We start from the raw sequence: 8,486 nt of genomic DNA, 5'->3' as shown, positions 1-8,486 counted from the left end.
CTTTAATAACAATAATAATAATTTAGATTCCCAGAAATAACTGATGTCTAAACCCATCGTCTAAGCATTGGTCTTATGTGAACAGGTGCTGGTGATGTGATGAAGTAATTCATCGGGAGAGTTTATGCAGGAACGTGTGGGCTAGAAACTTCAAACCGTTTCATGGAATTTTAGACATGAAACAAAATAATCTACGTTTATGCGAGTGGAACAAGACGGGAATGTTGCGGGCAGGAGAAGTTAACAACCTATATTTCTGCAGAAGCAAAACTAAAAAAATCTGAGGTCATAAAGGGATGTAGCAATTGTGGGATTACAAATTTATGAATTGTTATATCAAGGTTCCAATGTAATAGTATACAAACAGTTTATGTACGGACATAATGCTTTACAGCTTGGAGGTTCAGGTTGACTACATTCTAAGGAGATTAAGCTAATCAGTCTTTTGTCTTTATGCACTTCCTGATCTATAAGCAACATTGTCAGTGATTACTTTTGCATCTATTCGTCTGATTGGTATTGTTATGCTGATAGGATTTGAATTGGTGGTCTGATTGGCACTGTTATGCTGATAGGATTAGGACTGGTGACATGGAAATGTATGGGGTGTGTCCCTTTTACCTAAACATGTGCATTCCTTTGTTTAGATTGTCTCCTCCTCTACTGTGTAAATCCCTCCCCCTGAAATGTGGATAAATTACAATGTATAGTGTTTAGAATTAGACTTGGACAACTGCAGCCACATACGGCACGTGTGTTTCTCAATAAAGAGGAACGCCTGCCTGAAAGATATACCCAAGTTCTCCTGGTCTTCACTTCTGAGTTTCCAACACGATATAGGGATAATAGGCTGGGGCGTTTAAATGATGTTCAAATGATAAAATAGCCATCACATCATACTATCAAGCACATGTTCACATCAGACCAATCCTGTGAAAGATGTTTTTTTGAGGAATAATAATGATTATTAGGTCCATTATCATTATAAAGAACACCCATTAACATCAAGATGGACGTTTTATTATAATGTATGCATTAAACAACAATCAGAATGGTGAAAATGAGAGAACAAAATACAACCATACTGATGAAGCAAACAATAATCATGGGCAGCTTGTCTAAGATTATTTTGAGAGTAAAATGAGCTGTTGTAAAGCACAGCTCACTTCAGCACGACCTCACTCATGTTAAGGTGCACGAGCACCAGGCTCGTTCTCTGCAAGACGTTCTAACCATAAAAATGTATGGTTCTAACTTGATCGGCTCAGATTGCATTTTCAATTCCACATTAAATTTTGCTACATTCATTGCGGGACATAATGAAAATGCAATCGCAAGTATTTGCTACAATTTTTGCCCCGTGGCTCAAAGGGACGCAACAAAGACTGGGACACACACGAAAGCCAAAATACGAAACTAACAAAAAAGAACTAAACAGAAGAAAAAGGAAAAAAAAAAAACAGTATAAAGTGTAACAGTCAGGAATCAGTGTGTTGTGTAATGAATGCATGAAAGGGTAATCTGCTGTAGTACTGTTGGATTTACCAAAGAAGTCAAACCAAATGGAAGTGACCATCAAGTTCAGCATGTAGCATCTCTGGGCCTTTTCCTCAGACTCCTTTTAACAAGGCCCAACAGGAAGTCAGCAATGTGTGCTTAAACTATCTGAGAACAGACAGTTGAGGGCGGAGCCAGCCAATCATCCTCCTCAGCCTGGGGAAACCCCACTTAACACAGGAGTCATCACACCCCTCCCCTTAAGACAGGGGTCTGTCAAGAATCCCGGTAACAAACAAGAGTTAGCACAGTACCTCAATACTCCAGGACCTACCAAAAAACAAACGAATAGTTCACAGGAGCACGTGACTGTGTTGGCTACAATATTTTCAGATCCTTTAACATGTTGAATGTCAAGGGCATAGGCATGAGAAAAACGAACCACCTCTCCCTCACAGCCTGTTGGAGAACAGTTCCAACACAACTTGCATTCACCTGTGGAAATGAGGGTCTTTCAAAACAAGTGTAACAAAGACAGCAGAGGATTAACATTGTCAAATGCAAGGTCACAACTTGATGACCAAACAAACTTGTATCACTCAATCTACGCATTTCCACAAACAAGCCCTCAAATTTCTGTTTATCAGGAGAAGCAAGCAGTAGGCGTGAAACCAGGCCTCCCGGGTCAAAGACACAAGGTCCTACTTTACAATTATACAATTGTGTCATTCCTTCCTGCTGTTTGGGTTTAGCACTAGCCAACCCTCCGATATGTAACAAACTCGTGACCAAAACCTAAAGTGTACTTACTAGTCAGTTGACAAGTGTGACCCTTTTAATGCATGAGGAAATGTCACGCTTCAAATGCGGACGAAATTCTCAAAACACGATCAGAAGTATTTTGCAACCTGGAATGACCAGACTTTTCACGTGTGACTTCCAATGCGGGATCACAATTTTGTGGGAACCACCACTTGAACAATAGGGTCCCCCACAATTCTCATCATGAGGACTCAATTCTCTCAACAACAAGACATCTTGTACAACAAAAAAAAGCAGGGCGCAACCCTACTATCACTTCACCAGTCACTAAATCAGAGTAAAGCTTGACTTTATGAAGAGGAACTGTTAACATATTCAAAACCATTCCTCGAACCAAAACACTGGCACCGGTTTCTGACTGACAGGAAAACGGCAAAGTGGACTCTAAAAATAAAAGAATCCATAGATCCTGTATCTCTTCAACTCCATCCACTAATGAGACTTGACCTTCTGTAATGAAAGGAGCATAAGTGGAAAAAGTCATTTAAAAATTGTCCAAATTCATTTGTCTCAGCAACACTTAAATTCACAGAATTTGCGACTGCAGCAGGCTTAACCGTATATTGTATATATATATATATATATATATATATATATATATATATATATATATATATATATATATATATATATATATAAAAAAGCAGAATGTGGCACGGTTAAACTCTGTATTCCTTGAATTTCATCCGCACCAGCCGTTAATTCCCCTTTCAATTAATTTACTTTTCACATAGCACAAAAGCCCAGTGGCAGCAACTAACCAAACAGTGACAATTCCCACACCGTGGAAGTGCTCCCGAGACAACTGCTGCTACTCGCTTTCACCACAACACTACAAAAAAAAAAAAACATTTCTCGAAGGAAAAAAAGAGTCGCTAAACCTGACAGGGAAAACCTCAAGTCAAAACAAACAATATAGCACAAAGGTAACTTACCAGTCGATGAATTCATAAAGTGGCCAAACACAGCACCATATGCTTTCCGGTGTCCCAAAACACATGTAATGTGACGACAAATTATTCAAATTGGACATCTCTCAACGTCACAATTATTCAATTGTTTCAAATCACGTACAAATTTTCAACCTTTTCCAAAACACAACGAAACAAACTTATAAACTTACAAAACTAATTTACAAAACTAACAAACAATATTTCAAATCACTCTCAAAGTACAAACTTTACTCCGACGGGGACGAGCCGCCATTTGTTACGCCCCGTGGCTCAAAGGGAAGCAACAAAGATTGAGACACACGAAAGCTGAAATAAAATACGAAATTCATTAACAAAATAGAATTATAAAGAGAAAAAAAAAACAGTATTAAGGGTAACAGTCAGGAAACAATGTGTTGTGTAATGAATGCATTAAAGGGTAATGTGCTGTAGTACCGTTGGATGTACCAAAGAGACAAGTCAAACCAAATGGAACTGACAATCAAGTCCAGCAGGCAGCATGCTGTGGTTCTTTTCCTCAGACTCCTTTTAACACGGCCCAACAGGAAGTCAGCAACAGGTGTGCTTAATCAAACTACCTGAGAACAGCCAGTTGAGGGCGGAGCCAGCCAACCATCCTCCTCAGCCTGGGGAAACCCCACTTAACACAGGAGTCTTCACAAACATGTTAAACACATTTAATCATTTCTGTAATACATTTTCATTTTAAATTTCATTTTAAATTTCATTTTTAAATTTGCAATTTATAAAGCATTAAAATATATGTTTAAATTATATGTTAAAACTAGTGTAGGAAATAGCAAATGTAAATTATATTATTCAATTTGAATTATCATTTTGCTTCAAATGTTACACACATGGTATGGAAAATGTAAATTTAAATACTGAAATGCATTGCCATTTTACATATTGCATTGCCATTTTGCATATTGATTTGCGAATTGTATATTGCTACACAGAAGCTTCCATACCCTAAAATCTCAAGATTCTTCAAAATTGGAAAAAGAGGAAATTGAAACAGCATACCCAAACTTGTTAGTGAACACTTATCAAAGCAAGTTAGCAGAGAAAAACCAAACAACTCATGCAGAGCTGAATTAGGACAATACCCCTTATTGATCAGTATCCAAAAGAGAGCTCTGAAATTCTACCAACAACATCTAAAACGCAGTGATGCAAGCTCATAACAGGCTGAAGCCCTGCAGTGCCATCACAGCTGGTAAATGCCAAAGCTCTTTACAATTTTGCACATTCATACACCGACGGCAGCCATGTAAGGCGCCATCCAGCTCGTCAGGAGCAGCTGGGGTTAGGTGTCTTGCTCATGGACACTTCAACACTTGGTCAGGTGGAACCGGGAATTGAACCACCAACCTTCTGGTTTGTAGACAACTTACATGAACCACTGAGCCACTGCCACTACATTATATGCAGAGAGAAATATGCAACTGATAAAGCTTTGAGTTAAAGGATAACTTTCCTTGGAGATGCTGGGGTTTGAACCCAGGACCTCATACACGCAAAGCACTTGCACTACCACTGAGCTACTAACCTTTGGGAAGTTTTGGCTGAGTTACATGTCCCGAGTTCTTAAGCTAGTTGCTATTTTTAAAATATAAATTAGGCAGAGAAAAATATGCAACCGATAAAGCTTTGAGTTAAAAGATAACTTTCCTTGGAGATGCTGGGGATTGAACCCAGGACCTCAAACATGCAAAGCATGCGCTCTACCATTGAGCTACATTCCCTGATGGAGTAAAGAAAGTTTCCTGCAGGCTAGTGGAAAGTTCCACATTGCTCTTCCACTGAGCTACTGACCCTTGTGAAGGCTGGGCTGAGTTACATGTCCCTTGTACTTAAGCTATTTGCTATTTTTCAAATATAAATTAGGCAGAGAGATATATGCAACAGATAAAGCTTTGAGTTAAAGGACAACTTTCCTTGGAGATGCTGGGGTTTGAACCCATAAATTGGGCTTATATTTTTTCAAATATAAATTAGGCAGAGAGAAATGTGCAACAGATAAAGCTTTGAGTTAAAGGATAACTTTCCTTGGAGATGCTAGGGATTTAACCCAGGACCTCATACATGCAAAGTATATGCTCTACCACTGAGCTACTTGCCTTTTTGATGCTTGTGCTGTGTTATATGTCCCTTGTACTCAAGCCTGTTGCTATTTTAAAAAATTTAAATCAGGCTGAGAGAAATGTGCAACAGATAAAGCTTTAAATTAAAGCATAACTTTCCTTGGAGATGCTGGGGATTGAACACAGGACCTCATATACGCAAAGCATTTGCTCTAACACTGAGCTACTGAACCTTGTGAAGGCTGAGCTGAGTTACATGTGCCTTGTACTCAAGCTAGTTGCTATTTTTCAAACATAAATTAGGCAGAGAGAAATGTGCAACAGATAAAGCTTTAAATTAAAGCATACCTTTCCTTGGAGATGCTGATGTTTGAACCCAAGACCTCATATATGCAAAGCATATTCTCTACCACTGAGCTACTGACCCTTGTGAAGTTTTGGCTGAGTTACATGTGCCTTGTACTCAAGCTAGTTGATATTTTTCAAATATAAATTAGGCAGAGAGAAGTGTGCAACAGATAAAGCTTTAAATTAAAGCATAACTTTCCTTGGAGATGCTGGGGATTGAACCCAGGACCTCTGTGACGGATTGGGGCTGAGTCTCAGTCAGGTTAGTTTGTGTATTCTATTTTAATTTAAATCAGTTTTTTGTTTGCAGTAAGGAAATAAAACTCACAACAATATTATTTTGGGTTTAATAAACTTTATTTAAACTTTCATTTGGAGTTAAGTGCGCACACTCTTTAACGAGTAGTTGGAGTTTATTCTTACCCTTCTTTTGTTTGTCTGTTTTGTTATGGCTGAGTCCCGTGAGCTGGTGCGCCGTCTAAAGGGGTTCGGGCGGAAACACTGGACATATATATACTGTTCCGGCCCGTAATCTAGCCGCACCATTCCTGGTTCTGCCTGGGGGGAGGACTCCAAGAACTCTTCCTCTTGTTTTGATAAATATATAGGAAGTAAATGCATAAAATGGAGTAATGTGACGAAGTGTTATGTAATGTATTTGTTTCCAGTTTTGTTTGATGTTTTCATATGTTTGTATTTTGTGTAATGGCCATTATTTGTGTATCTGTTTTCCCCTTTTGGTGTTAATTGGTGCTGGCCACCAATGTATAAAGGTATGTCTGGTGTTTGTAAGTGGGAGTGTTGTTCTGTGAGGGAACGGGTCCTGTAGTTCTTAGACCTCTGTTGTATTTCTTTTTAGAGGCAGATACAGAGACTTATGTTTATTGTATAAGTGGTTTGTTTTGTTGTTTTTTTTCTCTTATATTTTGGTTTAGCTCAGTTAGGTTAACATTTGCTTTGTATTTTGTTAATCCTATTCTGTTGCAATAAACCCCTAAACGCAAGTATTAGCCTGCTGCCTCCATGCTCTTTATCCATTTACTGGCCACATCTATCACACCTCACACATGCAAAGCATGCGCTCTACCACTGAGCTAAAAGCCTAATTGAGGAGCGAAAGTTTCCTGCAGCCAAGTGGAAAGTTCCACATTGCTTTCAAATGCTGGAGATTGAACCCAGGACCTTTGTTGCAAAAAAAATTACTTGACAAATACACAAATTTCATTGTTGATGGAGGGATTTAAACCCAGGACCTCATATATGCAAAGCATTTGCTATACCACTGAGCTACTGACCCTTGTGAAGGTTGGGCTGAGTTACATGTCCCTTGTACTCAAGCTAGTTGCTATTTTTCAAATAAAAATTAGGTAGAGAGAAATATGCAACAGATAAAGCTTTGAGTTAAAGGACAACTTTCCTTAAAGATGCTGGGGTTTGAACCCATAATTTGGGCTTATATTTTTTCAAAAATAAATTAGGCAGAGAGAAATGTGCAACAGATAAAGCTTTGAGTTAAAAGATAACTTTCCTTGGAGATGCTGCGGTTTGAACCCAAGACCTCATATACGCAAAGCACTTGCACTACCACTGAGCTACTGACCCTTGGGAAGTTTTGGCTGAGTTACATGTCCCGTGTTCTTAAGCTAGTTGCTATTTTTAAAATATAAATTAGGCAGAGAGAAATATGCAACCGATAAAGCTTTGAGTTAAAGGATAACTTTCCTTGGAGATGCTGGGGATTGAACCCAGGACCTCATACATGCAAAGCATGCGCTCTACCACTGAGCTACATCCCCTGATGGAGTGAAGAAAGTTTCCTGCAGGCAAGTGGAAAGTTCCACATTGCTTTGAAATGCTGAAGATTGTCAGCATTTCAAAGCAACCCAGGTTCCACATTGCTTTGAAATGCTGGAGATTGAAACCAGGACCTTTGTGGCAAAAAATAAAATAACAGATAAATATTTTGATAAATGAACCCAGGACCTCATACATGCAAAGCATGCGCTCTACACTGAGCTACGTCCCCAGACTGAGTAAAGCAAGTTTCCTGCAAGCTAGTGGAAAATTTCACATTGCTCTTCCACTGAGCTACTGACCCTTGTGAAGGCTGGGCTGAGTTACATGTCCCTTGTACTTAAGCTATTTGCTATTTTTCAAATATAAATTAGGCAGAGAGATATATGCAACCGATAAAGCTTTGAGTTAAAGGATATTTTTCCTTGGAGATGCTGGGGATTGAACCCAGGACCTCATACATGCAAAGCATGCGCTCTACCACTGAGCTACATCCCCAGATTGAGTATAGCAAGTTTCCTGCAAGCTAGTGGAAAATTCCACATTGCTCTTCCACTGAGCTACTGACCCTTGTGAAGGCTGGGCTGAGTTACATGTCCCTTGTACTTAAGCTATTTGCTATTTTTCAAATATAAATTAGGCAGAGAGATATATGCAACAGATAAAGCTTTGAGTTAAAGGACAACTTTCCTTAAAGATGCTGGGGTTTGAACCCATAATTTGGGCTTATATTTTTTCAAAAATAAATTAGGCAGAGAGAAATGTGCAACAGATAAAGCTTTGAGTTAAAGGATAACTTTCCTTGGAGATTCTGCGGATTGAACCCAGGACCTCATATACACAAAGCACTTGGTCTACCACTGACCCTTGGGATGTTTGGGCTGAGTTACATGTCCTGTGTACTCAAGGTAGTTGCTATTTTTAAAATATAAAATAGGCAGAGAGAAATATGCAACCGATAAAGCTTTGAGTTAAAGGATAACTT

General features: G+C 38.9%; 2 non-coding genes across 2 annotated transcripts; both read right to left on the bottom strand.

The window, feature by feature from the left end:
* Window positions 1-7,431: 7,431 nt before the first annotated feature.
* Window positions 7,432-7,503, bottom strand: trnaa-ugc (transfer RNA alanine (anticodon UGC)). Its single transcript has one exon. It is a non-coding gene; the product is annotated as a tRNA-Ala (tRNA).
* Window positions 7,504-7,927: 424 nt separating this feature from the next.
* On the bottom strand, window positions 7,928-7,999 carry trnaa-ugc (transfer RNA alanine (anticodon UGC)). Its single transcript has one exon. It is a non-coding gene; the product is annotated as a tRNA-Ala (tRNA).
* Between the last annotated feature and the right edge of the window lie 487 nt (window positions 8,000-8,486).

This window comes from Pseudorasbora parva, chromosome 20 (assembly GCF_024679245.1).
Source record: "Pseudorasbora parva isolate DD20220531a chromosome 20, ASM2467924v1, whole genome shotgun sequence".
In the NCBI taxonomy this organism is placed as follows: domain Eukaryota; kingdom Metazoa; phylum Chordata; class Actinopteri; order Cypriniformes; family Gobionidae; genus Pseudorasbora; species Pseudorasbora parva.
Note: the sequence above shows the minus strand (reverse complement) of the source record. Positions and strands in the feature narration are given on the sequence as shown.